General features: G+C 52.7%; 1 long non-coding RNA gene across 1 annotated transcript; it reads right to left on the bottom strand.

The window, feature by feature from the left end:
* Positions 1 to 522: 522 nt before the first annotated feature.
* On the bottom strand, positions 523 to 1,811 carry LOC142866364 (uncharacterized). Its single transcript, XR_012916370.1, has 3 exons — positions 1,449 to 1,811; positions 1,132 to 1,260; positions 523 to 855 (listed from the first exon to the last, which is right to left on the bottom strand). It is a non-coding gene; the product is annotated as an uncharacterized LOC142866364 (long non-coding RNA).
* Between the last annotated feature and the right edge of the window lie 14,085 nt (positions 1,812 to 15,896).

Raw genomic sequence — 15,896 nt, 5'->3', positions numbered from 1 at the left:
AGTAATTCTACCTCTTGGGATCCATGTGAAGGAAACAACCATTCATGCAGCGATGTTTATACAAGACTCCCTATGAATCCTTATGTCTGATAGGGGAAAAAATTAGAACAAGTTACGTGCTCAACAATTACATTGTAATGCATCTTTCACGCATCCATTCAATAACATGGTTTTGAAGCTCTTCAGAAAGAGGTGAAGCTCCAAGGTCACCATAAAAACATTTCGGGCAAAAGGCCTAGTATTAAACCTGCAAAACCTTATATGTTTGTATGACTGCTGTACATTTAATGTATAATAAAACTATAAAAGTACAAAAGTATTTCAAAATGCTGACGGGTAATTAATGCTGAGACAGGACCCAGACTCAGTTGGTTTTCATCTTCTTGCGTTTCCTAAACTATCTTCCATTACCTTGCACTACTTGACTCTCCGAATCCCAGGGTCTCTGCGCCAACCCGAGGACAAAGGTGAGAAAACCCGGACGCGCAACAGCTGAAAAGAAACTCAAACACAGAAAAGTAGCTCCGTTTTATTTTCAGTGGTAACAAGCATTTACGCAGCAATCCGAACGAGTGGGTAGAGAGCACCCAAGGGTCAGTGCAGTCAAACAATTAGCTTCCCCCCCACCCCCCGCCCAATAAAGTGGCCACTACTACAGGAATCATTGACCTAGGGAGGGCTGCGCTGCCCAGGAACAGACACAAGACCGGACTTCAACCGCCCTTTCCCCGCAGAGGCTTAGCGAAAATCCGGGCACAAAGCGCTGCATGGTCTGTCTGCACCACCACGGAAAGCTGGTTGAGCAAGGAGGTGACAGAAATTTGGAGGAGGCCAGAGTTTTCAGCAGTTACTGGGCTAAAAGTGAGGGAAAAGGAAAATCACATTAGCGGAGCTAACTCCTCATTTCCCCCGACCTCCAGCCCTAGCCCCAGCCCCAGCCCCAGCCCCGTGGCCATTCGACCTAATCCTTAGGTGTCTTGCTTAGAGCGCTCCCGTCAGGCAGCGACAGGCTCAGCACAGGCTTAACCCTTAGGTGTCTCCACGCGTTCAACAGCGCCCCCCCCTCGAGCTGAGACTGCCTCCATCACCGGCTGCCAGTCCCACTCAGCCCCGCCCCTTCCTGGCACTTACAGAACCAGGCCACTGCCAATCACTGCGAACTCCCGGTGGACCGTCCCTGCGAGGTGTCCGCCACCTGGGGCCAGGTACAGGTGGGCAATCTCCGCCTCCACGAAGGGCAGGAAAGGCTCTGTGAGGGCGCTGGTGGAGATGCCGTTAAGGCGACTTCGTGCCTCGGGCGTCCTTCCTCTGAGGCCGTCCCTCAGCCCACCCGGGACCCCTCACACACCATCTCTTCAGGACGTCCCCCCTGCCCGGCCCCTCGAATCTCTCCTTGCCCGTCCAAGGCCATCCGTGCCCTGACCCTGGGAGCTCTTTGCAAAGGATACGACTCCAGCACTCTGCGCCCAGGGCCTCCTTCCGAGGCTGAGGCCGACACCGTGACCCGGGTCTCTTCACCCTGCCCTGGAGCGTGCGATGCCCCCTCAACCGAGGGAGCCTGTCAGCCACAGCGCCCTCCGGTCTCGCGCCGCCGCATCCTGCAGTGCCTCTGGGGCCTGCAGGGACACCCCCTGCCCCAGCATCGCTCGCCTCACCGCCTGCGCCTCCCGCTGCACCTGCGTCTGGGGCCTGCATGGCTGCTCGCTTCTCCCTCAGAGCCCACCGGGAAGCCAGCCGCCCTGCCCAACAGCCGCTGAAGCGCTCAGGCTCCCGCACGACGCTCCGCCCCTTCTCCCACAATGCACCGCGGGATGGCCACTGCGCCGGCGCACTCGGGCTGCATGCGGTCGGTTCCCGCCAAGCCCGCCCTGCCGCCTGCGCGCCCCTGTCGGGCCAGTTGTCGGCGCTGCGGAGACTGAGGCGCCCTCGGGAGGTCCGCCGGCCGCTGGGCTCAAGAGGCGCTGCAGGCTCCCCAGGGCGGGACCTCGGCAGGGGCGGAACCTCGGACCTCTGAACCTGGGCAGGAGCGCTTCGGGTGCAGGTGGCGGCCGGGAGGGGGCGGGGCAGAGCGGAAGGAGTCCAGACGGCCAGAGAGCAGAAAGTCGGGCGGTGTGTGGCTGGGCAAATGGGGCGGAGACAGACGACCTGAGTTAGCCTGGAGGGGAGAATGGCCACCGCAGTTGAGGACTTGGAGCGGTGTGCACAGAGGGAAAAATCTTGTCCATTCCCTGTGGTCCCTCTGTGTGTCCAAAGTCCCCCCATTTGTAAACGGCCAGGGCGAGGGTGGCAAGCTGGGGGAAACTGGAGCGGATCACAGAGCCTGTGCCAGTCTCCAGCTTCGCAGACTCCAAGAATGACAGGCCGTTCGAATGAGCTCCTAACCGCCAAGCAGCCACCTACCCCGGGCCAGCTCCGAAACTCACTTCCCTGGAGGATGGGTTCCAAGAGCGCCCAAGTGCCCGTGGTGGCACCACCAAGAGGTGAATGGCAACTTTCCACTCCCAAGGCTTTCCCGGCGTCTCCCAAAGCACGCTACGCCAGGCACTAAGGGGCTACCCACCCCCACAACCCCTCCGACCCCTCCCCCAAATAAAGCCAAAAAATATGAGCTTAAAGGAAAATGTCTCCCCAAATTGCGAGGTTATTATTGATGCTTGTGCTCATGGCTGGCCCCTAGCACCACCCCACCCGCGTGACCTCCCTGGAAATCAGTGCTGCAGCCGCTTTCATCCTCCCTTCCAGCCGTCAACAATACTCCTCTCCTGTCCCCGTCCTTCATAGTCCTACTCTCAGCCATGGGACAAAATAGTCTGTTGGATCCTTAATGATTTAGTACTCAGTGCCGCTCACTCCCCCCAGTGTGTGAATACATTTTAACAGGGAGCCGACGATATAATCCACCAACCAAAGAAAAAAAATCTTCACTGACTGACAGTCTATGAGCCGAGGGGAGAGGTATTACAGAAGGAGGAACCACGGTCTCACGGGTACTCCCAGGTGGGGGACAGGATGGAGACAGGAAGCTAAGATTTCAGGATAAAACCTGTGAAAGCAATCCAAATCCAAACGCCTTGATTGAGCTCCTGTAATCAAAGGCACTATGGAGATCCAGACTTGTCACGATGGTTATTGTTAGGGTGTGAAGTTTGCACGCGGGTGAGAAAGATTTCTCAGACAACGTTTAGGATACACAGAAGCGCAAAGTTTATTTACTCCTTCTCCGAAGAGAGAGAGGACACAGCGCCAGTGACTCTTTATTAGGCCACGCTGGGGACGGGGGACTTATGACTGCAGCCCGATTAGCAGAAGACAGCTGAGAAACTGCTATGTTAGCCTTTTCTGTTTCTCACGTAGCAGATTGATAGCAGAAATTAGTTTCTTCTTTTCTCTTGATAACGGGAGGCAGCTGGTGCCATCTCTCCTGGAGGAAGCGGGAAAGAGTTGGAACTCCTACTGTCTGCTCAGCAACTTTTTGAAGGCCATTTAAACAAAACAAAACAAAACAAAACAAACAAAAAACCCTTTTTACAGGCCGTGAATTTGTGATGGCAGTCCATCAGGTAGTGTACCCTTTCCTCCCCTCTCCCACAAACTCTTTTTCCTTTTGGAATGTGCATTGACCAGCTCTAGTGAACGTAAAGGAGGATTTACACCTTCTTTTGTTTGTTCAGCTTCCTTCAGTTGCCAGGTAAACATCTCTGTGGGATAGATATTCCTGTTACTAACCTCAGAGGCAGGTTTTATGCTACTCTCAGTGACTGCGAGTTAAAAATGTATTTTCTTGTTAGCCGTTAGCAAGACCGTTCTTTCAGATATTACTCCACTTTTTCTCGACGTGCTCTAGGCACGTTCTCTCGCCCTCCGTGTGCTCCCTGCCTGGAGGACACTGCTTCCCCCCTGCCCCCGATCTCTGCCAGTGGCGTTGACCCATCATTCTCCTGTGCGAGGCCCAGCCCCCCAAATCTCAGGGCCAGGAGGTGACACAGGCCTTGTCTTGCTTGGTTCCTCTGTGCTGTTCCCAAGCCACTCTTCTACCTGCTGTGCTGGTTACTGCCCCTTCCCCCACATCCAGTCAGCTGTCCTGCCCTGCTCCCCGCCCCAGAAAGCTGCCCCATGGTGGATGGTGCCACTCAGGGGGCTCCCTTGTTCTGCCCCTTGGGCTAAGCCCATGGAAGGCACAGGACACTACAGGTTAGGAGAACAGACAGCCAAAGATATTTGATCCCCCTGCAACCTCCAGGCCTCCCTACAGCTCGGGGAGCAGCAGAATTCCTGGAAAAGGCTCTCAGTCTCACCCGGGTGCAGTAGCACCAGCCCCTGTCCTTGTGCCTTGAAGCCTAGGTCTGGTAACGGCTCTCCTTGGTGCCTGACCATCCCTTCTTAGCAGTAGTGCGCTGATAAATGTTTGATGACTGCTTCTCTGAGGGTGTGTGTGTGTGTGTGTGTGTGTGTGTGTGTGTGTGTGTGGAGGGGGTGGAAAGTAGGCATACACACACACACACACACACACACATAACCTTATTACAATTGTGACTCACATAAAGCATATGGCACACAATTAACAAACAATAATAAAATATAAAATATTCTTTATTGTAAGTTCCACGTACCCAATGCATTCTCACAGGTTGCTTTAGCAGCCTTTGCCAAGCTCTTGTACCTGTGACCAGTCTATGTTTGAAGGTGATGAACACTTACCGTTCTGACACGAATGATGGTTGGTATTTTCATTCACATTACCGAGACAGCCAAAAGTGGAAGAAAGCCCTTCACACCTTCAGCAAGGATGCGAATGACCTGTTTGCTGAGTCAGATCACCGTTTTTGGTGAATAAGAGAAAAATATTTCCTCAAGGTGTCAGGCTATTCGCAATGTGACCACGGCAGACACATCACACTTTTACGTGGAAACTCACATCTCTGTGACTTGCAGAGAGAGCAGATGTAGCAGAGTCCGCCTCACTCTGCTTTCCGAGCCACATACCAGTGCAACTAATTGGCCCAGCGTAGGCCGCATCCTGTGAGGCAGCACCGAATGTTCCTTCCAAAGGAGCCAGGGACATGTAGTTTTCATCCACCCAGCGTCTGCTGTTGAAGAAGGCTCACTAGACCAAGGTGGGGTTGGATGGTGAGGAGCCAGACCACAGAACGCACCACAGTCCTCCCCTGGGCTCCTCCACATCCATATGTACACTTCCTACGATACGCAGTAATCGCGAACACTTACTATACATTCCAGATGCTGTTTCAAGCGCTTTACACATATCAATCCATTACTTACGTTTTCAGATGTTAATAGCAGCAACAACTGCCTGCCTGTCATAATGCCACCATCCTTCAAACGAATAAAAATACACACACTCTCTTCCCATCAGCACGGACTCAAAGCCTCACTCATCTCTTGGTAATGTTTGTTCCATCTCTAGTTCGTTGATGATATTGTGTGGATAACCAATAATCTGTGGAATAGGTCCTTGCCTGGGAGAGTGGCCACTGCGTTGGTGCTCTGAGGCTTGGACCCTGGCTAGCCAGAAAATAAACCTCCTCTTGTGTGATTGCATCCTCGATGTCCCTGCTTTTCTGTCTGGTGGGGCTGTGGAAGGTCGGTCCCTAACATTTGGGGGCTCGTCCGGGACTTGCCTTCCCCACAGACTACCGGATAGAATTCAGGGCTGGGGGAGGAGTGTGAAAATCCACCCCCGGACTAGCCGGGTGTGGTGTTGGGCAAGGGACGCGGAATCCCCTTGCAGGACCCCGGATCAAGACGCCGGCACAGGACCTAGGCGGACGCGCTGGTGGGTCGCCGGTCAGAACCAGGCGGAGACGTCCTCTGGCCCCGTTGGGACTCCGGAGCTGACCTTGTAGCCAAGGGCTCGGTCAGGAGGAGACCGGGGAGTAGGTCCGGACCAGGTTAGGTTGTCTGTTTACCTCACTGTCCACTTGTCTGTTGTCTGCTTTGTTTGTCGCCGGCTTTCTGTTTGTGTGTGTGAGTGAGTGTGACATCTCTCGTTGGCTTGTTGGAGTCTCTGGGTTCTGTGGTTTCAGCCCGAGAACCCATCAGGGTTGCATGGGTTTTCTGGCTGGGGCCGTGGAATCAGGGGACCCACGAAAAGATCCGTGGGGGCGACTAGAACCCCCAGGTGAGTATTCCCCTGCATGGGCTGGCAGCACACAGTGTATCTCCTGCCGCCCGTGCCAGGAGTGGCTCGTGCGGGAGGGGCACGGCCGTTACCTCCGTAGGGAGTGTGAAAGGCTAGGGATTCAGATCCTTGTCCCCAGTGCCCCAACTGCAGACTATCGGTTTGCACAACTGCCTATTATCCACTAGCCATGGGACAGGCTCTAACAACGCCGTTGTCCATCCTGGTGAGCCATTTTAAGGATGTCAGGGCAAGGGCACACAACCTGTCCCTGGAAGTCAAGAAGGGAAAGTTTGTTACCCTTTGTGAGGCCGAGTGGCCCACGTTTGGAGTGGGGTAGCCCAGGGAGGGCTCGTTTGATGCCTCCTTGATCAAAAAGGTAAAAGGGGTGGTATTTGGCCACCACGGCCACCCTGATCAGATCCCCTATATTGTGGTCTGGCAAGACTTGGTTCTAGACCCGCCACCCTGGCTGAAGGCCCTCCTACCTGCCCCGAGGGTAAAGGCGGAAGTTCTGGCAGTTGAAGAGGTCAGAAAGGAGAGGGCACGCAGTCCGAGGTCCGTTGGGATGCCAGTGTTGCCGGACTCCAATCTCCGAGAATCTGAGAGACCTAATTAATCTTTTAGACTCTGTTCTTTTTACTCATCAGCCCACCTGAGGTGATTGCCAGCAGTTGCTTAAGGTGCTCTTCACAACGGAGGAAAGAGAAAGGATTCAGGGGGAGGCTCGGAAGCTGGTTCCAGGGAAGAACGGCAGACCTACTACAAACCCGAGAACCATCAACTGAACTTTTCCCCTTGAACGGCCGCTTTGGGACTACAATGAGGCTGAAGGTAGGGATCGTCTCCGGGTCTACCGCCAGACTCTGATGGCCGGTCTCCGAATGGCGGCGCGAAAGCCGACCAATTTGGCCAAGGTAGGAGATGTTCGTCAGGGGCCGGAGAGCCCGGCAGCATACTTAGAGAGGATCATAGAGGCCTTCCGGCAGTACACCCCCATAGATCCCACAATGGAGGAGAATAAGCCGCTGTTATGATGGCGTTTGTCAATCAGGCGGCCCCCGACATTAGGCGCAAGGTGCAGAGAATAGATAGATTAGGCGAGAAGACTCTGCAGGACCTGTTAGAAGTGGCGGAGAAGGTCTATAACAATAGAGAGACGCCAGAAGAGAGGTTAGAGAGGATCAGGATAGAAGATAGGAAATTCCAAGCTGGGGAAGCACGGAAAGCAAACAGAGAGATGGCTACAATCCTGCTAGCCGCCACAAGAGGGGGGCACATAGGGTCAGAGGATAGGGAAAGGCCCCGGCGGGAGAGGCTAGGAAGGATCAATGTGCCAATTGCAAGGAGCATGGGCATTGGGCCCGAGAGTGCCCCAAAAAGAAAGGGGGGCGAAGACTTAGAGGTCCTGAAAAAGTCATGGTTGCAGGACAGGTGACAGATGAATAGGGAAGACGAGGTTCTGTCCCCCTCCCCGAACCTAGGGTAACTTGGCAAGTGGAGGGGAACCCAGTCAGCTTCCTCATAGATACAGGAGTAGAACATTCGGTACTAACGGAAGACACAGGAAAATTGTCCAGTAAGACCAGTTGGGTGCAGGGGGCAACAGGAGCCAAACTATATCGGTGGACCACATGGTGGAGATTGGATTTGGGTTCAGGACAAATGAGTCACGCCTTTATGGTCATCCCTGAGTGCTCCACGCCACTACTGGGAAGAGACATCCTTACCAAGCTAAGCTTAAGGCTCAAATTCATTTTGAAGAAGAGGGAGCAATAATAACTGATAATAAAGGCAATCTCATCAACAGCCCCCGGGTCACTCAGATCCTGACCCTGACACAGGCAGATGAATATAGACTGTACTAGCCCACAAAAAGCAGAGAGGAAGGCATGGAGCAATGGCTCTGTGAATTTCCCATAGCGTGGGCCGAGACAGGGGGCAAAGGATGGGCAAAACACCGGCCGCCTCTTTACGTTGAGTTAAAACCCGGAGCCGAGCCAGCCCGAGTCATACAGTACCCCATGTCCCAGGAAGCCAGAGTGGGAATTATGCCCCACATTCGGAGACTCCTGGACAGTGGGATTCTCCGAAAATGCCAGTCGGCCTGGAACACCCCCCTGTTGCCGGTGAAGAAACCGGGGGGGGGGGGGGGAGGGTAAGGACTATAGGCCTGTGCAAGACCTCAGGGAAGTCAATGCAAGGGGCCCTGGATATCCACCCCACAGTCCTTAACCCCTATACTCTGTGAGCTCTCTCTCTCCCACGCTGTCTTGGTATACCGTCCTAGACCTAAAGGATGCCTTCTTTAGCCTGGCGGTGGTGACACGCAGCCAGGAGATTTTTGCCTTTGAGTGGCGGGACGACGAGAGAGGAATTCATGGGCAGCTGACTTAGACGAGACTGCCCCAGGGGTTTAAAAACTCGTCTACCCTGTTCAATGAGGCCTTCCATGATGACCTTGGTGAGTACCAAACTAATCACCCAGAGGTGACTCTGCTGCAGTACGGGGATGACTTGCTGTTAGCTGCACCTAACCCCCGGGCCTGCCCAGAGGGCACCAAAAACTTATTCAAAATATTAGGCGAGTTGGGGTACCAAGCCAGTGCAAAGAAGGCTCAAATTTGCAAGGATGAAGTCACCTATTTGGGATATAAAATAAAAGGTGGCTAACCGAGGCAATGAAGCAGACTGTGTTAAAGATACTCACTTCAGCCTTGAGCCGAGAACTGAGGGAATTCCTGGGGTCGGTGGGTTCCTGCCACCTCCGGATTCCAGGGTTTGCGGAAAAGGCTCGACCTCTGTATGAAGGGTGTAAGGCGGGGCGAGCATGGGAGTGGACTGTGCAAATGGAAGACGCTTTTCAGGCCCTGAGGGCAGCCATGCTGGAAGCCCCGGCCCTAGCACTCCCTGATCCTACAAAAGAGTTTCACCTGTTCATAGATGAGAAGAGGGGAATAGCCAAGGGGGTACTCACGCAGGCCCTGGGACCCTGGAAGAGACCGGTGGCGTACTTGTCAAACAAAAAACTAGATCTGGTGGCGGCGGGGTGGCCAGCGTGCTTGCGAATCATCGCAGCCACGGCCCTGTTGGTCAGAGACGCTGATAAGCTCACCCTAGGGCAGCGGGCAGTTCACCACCCCGCACGCCATAGAGGGGGTTCTGAAGCAGCCACCGGGACGGTGGATCACAAATGCGAGGCTGACTCCTCATTACCAAGGGCTTTTGCTGGACGCACCCTGCATCGAGTTCCGGACCCCTGCCGCCTTGAATCCGGCTACGCTTCTGCCAACCCGCGATGCAGCCGCACCTGAACATGATTGCCTTGAGATCCTAGGCGAGACCCAGACGACCCGTAGATACTTGAAGGATCGCCCCCTTCCAGGTAGCGACCTGACCTGGTTCACGGACGGAAGCAGTTTCGTCCGGGACGGACGCAGGTGCGCAGGGGCGGCCATAGTAGATGACCAAGGTAAACTTGTCTGGGCGGCATGCCTTCCGCAAGGGACATCTGCTCAGAAGGCAGAACTAATAGCGCTGACGGAGGCTCTTAGCCGGGCCCGAGGAAAAAGGCTGACGGTGTACACTGACAGCCGCTATGCCTTTGGGACTGTGCACATACATAGGGCCCTCTACAGGGAAAGGGGCTTCATCACGGCAGAGGGAAAAGAAATTAAGCACAAGCCTGAAATACTCCACTTACTGGAGGCTGTTTTGCTGCCAAAGGCAGTGGCGGTAGTCCATACCCCGGGACACCAGAGCGGGGATTCCGTGGAAGCACGGGGCAATCGGAGAGCGGACGCTGAAGCTAAGAAGGCTGCAGAAGGCACTCCGCAGCCAAACATCCTGCACCTTAGCCTGCCACCCCCGGGCATGGGACAGTTGCCTCCTCTGCCGGACTATTCCAGTGTAGATGAGGTCTGGGCCTCAGAGCAGGTACGTGTAAGCAAAAGTGAAGATGGCTGGTTGCGGGACGAAGGGCATCGCCTAATAGTGCCAGAACTCTTAGGACGCCACCTGTTAGAACACCTGCATCAGACCACACATCTAGGGAAGAGAAAGATGCTGCAACTGCTGGACACTGCTCAACTAAGGTTCAAGTCACAAGGACGGGTTCCAGATGACATCGTCAAAAGTTGCCGAGCCTGTCAGGTCATGCATCCGGGGAGGACCAGAGGGACCCACGCAGGTACGAGGGAAAGGGGGAGGCAGCCAGGACTATTTTGGGAAGTGGATTTCACAGAGGTCAAGCCTGGAAAATACGAGTACCGATATTTACTGGTCATGGTAGATACGTTTTCCGGATGGGTAGAAGCCTTCCCTACGAAAGGAGAAACAGCTTTGACAGTAGCTAAGAAAATATTAGAAGAAATAGTCCCCAGGTATGGACTACCGGAAGGGATAGGATCAGATAATGGACCTGCGTTTGTGTCTGTCAGGTTAGTCAAGGGCTGGCCCAGGCTATGGGGATAGATTGGAAATTACATTGTGCATATAATCCCCAGAGCTCTGGGCAGGTAGAGCGAATGAATAGAACAATAAAGGAGACCCTGGCTAAATTGGCCCTGGAGATTGGCGGAGACTGGGTGACCCTCCTTCCCTTCGCCCTGTTCTGAGCCCGGAACACCCCTTATCACTTGGGTTTAACCCCTTTTGAAATCATGTACGGCACACCCCCTCCTGTAGTTCCTAGGATGAGCCCTGAGGCTCTTCCGGGACATCCCAAAGAAGTGTTACAAGCGGTGCAGGCTCTGCAACGTGTCCACAGTCAAGTATGGCCGGCCCTCCATGCTATCTACCGGCCTGAGGAGGAGGGTGCCGGACACCCGCTTCACCCACACCAGCCGGGCGACTGGGTGTGGGTGAAACGGCATAACAGCAGAACCCTCGAGCCGAGGTGGAAGGGCCCCTGTCAAGTTATTCTTGTTACCCCCACTGCTCTTAAGGTCGATAGAATAGCGACCTGGATACACCACTCCCACGTGAGACCTGCTAATAAAAAAAAGACCAGGAGCGGTGCCAGGACCAGTGGAAAGCAACTGCAGACCCGAAGAATCCTCTGAAGACCAGACTGACCCGCGTGGCGGCGACAGCCCAGGACTGCTGACACAGACTTGGACTGGGGTTGTGGCATCTAAGGATTGACTGGGTGACAAACATGGACGGGTCTCGGTGGGGGTTGGTTGTTGTGTTTTGGGGATGTTGTGTTTTTGGTCTAATGTTTTTGGGATGGAGACCTACAGCTGTACTTACCGCCCCGAACCCCCACCAACCCCATAACCTTACATGGGTCTAAAGATTACTGTATAATGGTGTTAGTGTTCCCAAAAATAATATACCACACTGAGGAGACAATGTATGAGGGCATAGTAGGGCGAAGAGTCACCAACCTAATTTTTGAAAGAAAAAGAGAGCCCTTCACAGCCATAACCCTGGCTACTCTTTTTGGCTTAGGGGCAATAGGGGCAGGAACTAGTATCTCTTCTCTGGCAATGCAGCAAAGAGGGTTTAATACTCTGAGGGCAGCCGTTGTTGAAGATATTGCAAGGATAGAAGATTCAATCTCACACCTAGAAAAGTCACTAACCTCCCTATCCGAGGTAGTGCTCCAGAACCGGACGGGGTTAGATCTAGTATTCCTCCAGCAAGGAGGACTATGTGCTGCCCTCACAGAAGAATGTTGTTTCTATGCAGACCATACGGGAGTTGCTAGAGAACCTATAGCTAAGGTCAGGGAAGGGCTTGCCCGCCGCAAACGGGAATATGAACAGCAAGCAGGTTGGTTTGAGTCTTGCTTTAACAGTTCCCCCTGGTTAACAACGCTACTATCCACCCTACTAGGCCCACTCATTATGCTAATCTTAGTCCTTACTTTCGCGCCATGTGTAATTAATAGACTAGTAGCTTTTGTGAAAGAACAGATAAACACTGTCCAGCTACTAGTATTGCAACAACAATATCAGCAGCTATGGTCAAGTGCTATAGAACTAGAGCACCTAAGAGACCTTGAGGACGAGCAGGAGTGCTCGTCTGCTACCTAGAGAAAGGGGGGAATGTAGGGCAGATGAAGGGCAGAGGAATTTTTCCAATTGTCGGGAATTTACTTGGGTGGGGCAATGAGCTAACCGCAAACTTTTGCTTCTGGTCATTGCTTGCTTGCTACACTGCTGTATGGGGAATTATGGGATGAGGTCATTGAAGCACGGGCGACTGGCCCATCAGGCAATAGAGGGCAACCAACCCACCAATTATTTCAAAAGGCAATAGTGGGCAACCAATCATTTTAATGGTCAACGCATGATCCATGCATAGTCGGCTTGTGCGCAGCTTGTGCACCATGGGGATAAAAGGCATGCCGTTGTTCCGGTCGGGGTCCTTGCCTGCGAGAGTGGCCACTGCGTTGGTGCTCTGGGGCTTGGACCCTGGCTAGCCAGAAAATAAACCTCCTCTTGTGTGATTGCAAAAAGAATAAAAATAAAAAAATAATCTGTGGAATAAATTATAAAGTTACCTCCACCAACATAACCAGTGTCTTAGTTTGCTCTGTGCTGCTACAACAGGACACCTGAGGCTGGGTAATTTCTAGACAACAGAGATTTATCCCTTACAGTTCTGGAGACTGGGAAGTCCAAGGTCAAGGGGCCCGTATCTGGCGAGTGCCTCCAGATCACTGTGTCATCCCATGGCAGTAGGCAGAAGGGCAAGAGAGCAAGAGAGAGTGAGACAGAGAGACAGGGACAGATAAAGGAAGGAGATCAAACTCGTACTTTGATCAGGAACCCACTCCCATGATAACGACATTAATCCACTTGTGAAAGCAGAGCCCTCGTGACCTAATCACCTCTTAAAAGCCCCACACTGCTGCCTTGGGGATTGAGTTTTCAACACGTGAACTTTGGGTACACATTCAAACCACAGCAGCCAGTATAAAATAGTGGAGGGAAGGTGGAGAGGGAGGGAAATTCAGGAATGCAAATAAAAATAGGCAGGCAGGAAATAACAAGGAAGTAAAGTGGGCACAACTGCTGCAGTCCTCATTTCTGCAATTAGACAAAAGGTCATGCTTGAGTTTTTCATTTTTTCATTTCCTATCATGTCCCCTTTGCCCTCAGCTAACATCCCAGCTGATGAGGATGCAGTGACCCAAGCCTTCATTCCTGAAGGGGCTGGGCCCTTCCTGCCCCTGTCCATAAGGCGTTGAGGTGGGTCATCTCCCAGTAAATTTGACCTCTCCACACAGCAGTACTAGGGGGCGCTGCCCCAAACGCTGTGGCTCTCAGGCATACAGTTTTCCCTGACCTGGCGATGTGGCAGCAGCTCTCTCTCTTCTAGATAATCAGGACCCATCACCGCAGCCAACACAATAACCGGCTTGTTGGTTCAGTAGGATGAGGAGCCCAGGAGAGCCAGGCAAATCCCTGAAATCCAGTCCAGTAGAGCCTTTGTTGGGAGGATGTGATGGAGAATAAGACTTTAGGACGTCCATGGATGGTATTTTTGACAAAACCATGGCAGGTGGGAGGGCAGGTACACATGCAGAGAAAGTCTCTACTCCAGAAAGAAAAACCTGCTGCCCCCTACATAGGGGAAGGGGTCCAATATAATCCACCTTCCACCAGGCGGCTGGCTGGTGCCCCAGAGGTGGCACCTCACACGGGCTGCTGTTGGTAAGTTGGGCACACAGCGGCCCCAGTACCCAGACCAGCCTTGGTGAGGTAAAGACCATGCTGAGTCATCCTTCCCAAGACGTTCCTCCAGCTTGTTAAGCTTCCCCCTTGTCCCTAAAGTCACGACAAGGGTCCTCAAGGAAACACGCAAGGGCAGGAGCTGCTCCTGAGGCGAGGGGGAGCGACCCAGCCTGCTCTTCTGCTCCTGCCTTCCCTGGACAGTTGCCCCCATCTCACACCAAAGCGGGGCCACTCACGGGGCACCTCGGGGGCGGGCAGGGGCAGTGGAGGAGCCCCCCCCGCCCCCCCCCCGCAGACCCCCCCAAGAGGCGAGTCCCTGAGACGGAGAGAGGGGAGGAGCCGCGCCTCGCCCCGGGGCAGCGGGACAACCAGCACTGTTTGCACAGTGAGGCTGGGCTGTGCGGAAGTCAGTCTGTGACCACCTATTTGTGCATTTGGACCTGTCTGTGTGTCTGCAGATAGGTCTGTCTGCCCGGGGACATCAGGAAAATAAAGGCCCGCCCGCCTGGCCTGTCAGGAAGGCGTCCAAGGAGCAAGAGGGTGGCTTGGCGCTCGAGGGAGCATCTCATTGAGCAAGGTCACCAAACAGGGCCTGGCCGTGGAACTGAGACCCTCGACGTCCTGTTCTCTGACACTTTGCGCTGGGCGGGCAGCTTTCGTCTCTTCTTAGGCCCGTGCAGGAGGGACCTGCAGCTGGAGAACGGGAACAAACAGCGCAGGGCCCCCTAGACCTAGGCCAGGGAATGGGCTGAGGCGCCAGACCAGGCCAGTGTCCCTTCAGTTGCAGCCAACTTGATTGTTTTCTGCTGATCCCCAAAATAATCTTACCCCAAGAACAATCATTCAAACACTGCAGACATGACTAAGACAGAGTGAACATTTACACTCTCTCTCTCTCTGTCTCTCTGTCTCTCTCTCTCCAGAACACTGCTAACAGCCTGAAAATGTGCTTCATGACAAAAGCTCTCAGAAAACTAGGAATAGAGGGGAACTTTCTCAACATGATAAGGGGTGTTGACGAAAGTCCCACCAGTAACTTCATACTGAAGGATTCCTCCCTAAGATCAGGAACAAAACAAGGACGGCCACTTTCACCACTGTTACTCAATATTGTACTGGATGTTCTAGGCAGAACAGTTGAACAAGTAAAAAGAAAAAAAAAAAGCATCCAAATTGGAAAGGAAAAAGAAAACAATCTCTATTTACAGGTGACAAGACCCTATACATAGAAAATTCCAAAGAATCCACAAGAAGCCTACTGGAGCCAGGAAACGAATTCAGCAAAGTAGCAGAGTACAAGATCAACACACAAAAATCAGTTGTGTCTGACCTGCAATGTTGTACATCTGCAATGAGCAATCTGAAAAGGAACTTAATAAGGCAATTCCAGGTACGATGGCAAACCAACAACAGAGTAAAATACCTGGCAGTAAATTTAACCAAGGTGAAAGACGAGTTCGTGGAAAAAGACAAAACATTGCCGAAAGAAATTTAAAATGGTCTAAATACACAGAACGGCATCCCGTGCCCATGGATTGGAAGACTTAATTTTTGTTAAGTCTTTGACTACCCAGAGTGTGCTGTGGATTTGGTTCAATCCCCATCAAAATTCTGATGGCCCCTTTTTCACAGAGGTAGAAAAGCTGGTCCTAAAATTCATACAGAATTGCAAGGGAGCCTGAGTAGCCAAAACAATATTGAAAAAGACGTACAAAGTTAGAAGATTCACCTTCCATATCTCAGCACTTAATACAAAGAGACGGTAATTAAAAAAAAAAAAACATTTTGTTACCCACTCATGAATTGATGGGCACTTGGGTTGATTCCACATCTTTGCGATTGTGAATTGTGCTGCACAATCAACATTCAAGTGCAGGCCTCTTTTTGATAAAATGACTTTGTTTCCTTTCGGTAGATACCCAGTAGTGAGACTGATGGACCGAGTGGTAGGTCTACTTTTAGTTCTTTGAGGAATCTCCACACTGTTTTCCATAGGCGTTGTACTAATTTGCAGTCCCCAGCAACAGTACATAAGCATTCCTTTCTCTCTGCCTCCACACTGGTATCTG

The sequence above is a fragment of the Microcebus murinus genome, unplaced genomic scaffold, assembly GCF_040939455.1.
Source record: "Microcebus murinus isolate Inina unplaced genomic scaffold, M.murinus_Inina_mat1.0 scaf003_hap2_Mmur4.0, whole genome shotgun sequence".
In the NCBI taxonomy this organism is placed as follows: domain Eukaryota; kingdom Metazoa; phylum Chordata; class Mammalia; order Primates; family Cheirogaleidae; genus Microcebus; species Microcebus murinus.
The sequence above is the reverse complement of the archived record's forward strand: the minus strand, read 5'-3'. Positions and strand labels throughout refer to the sequence as shown.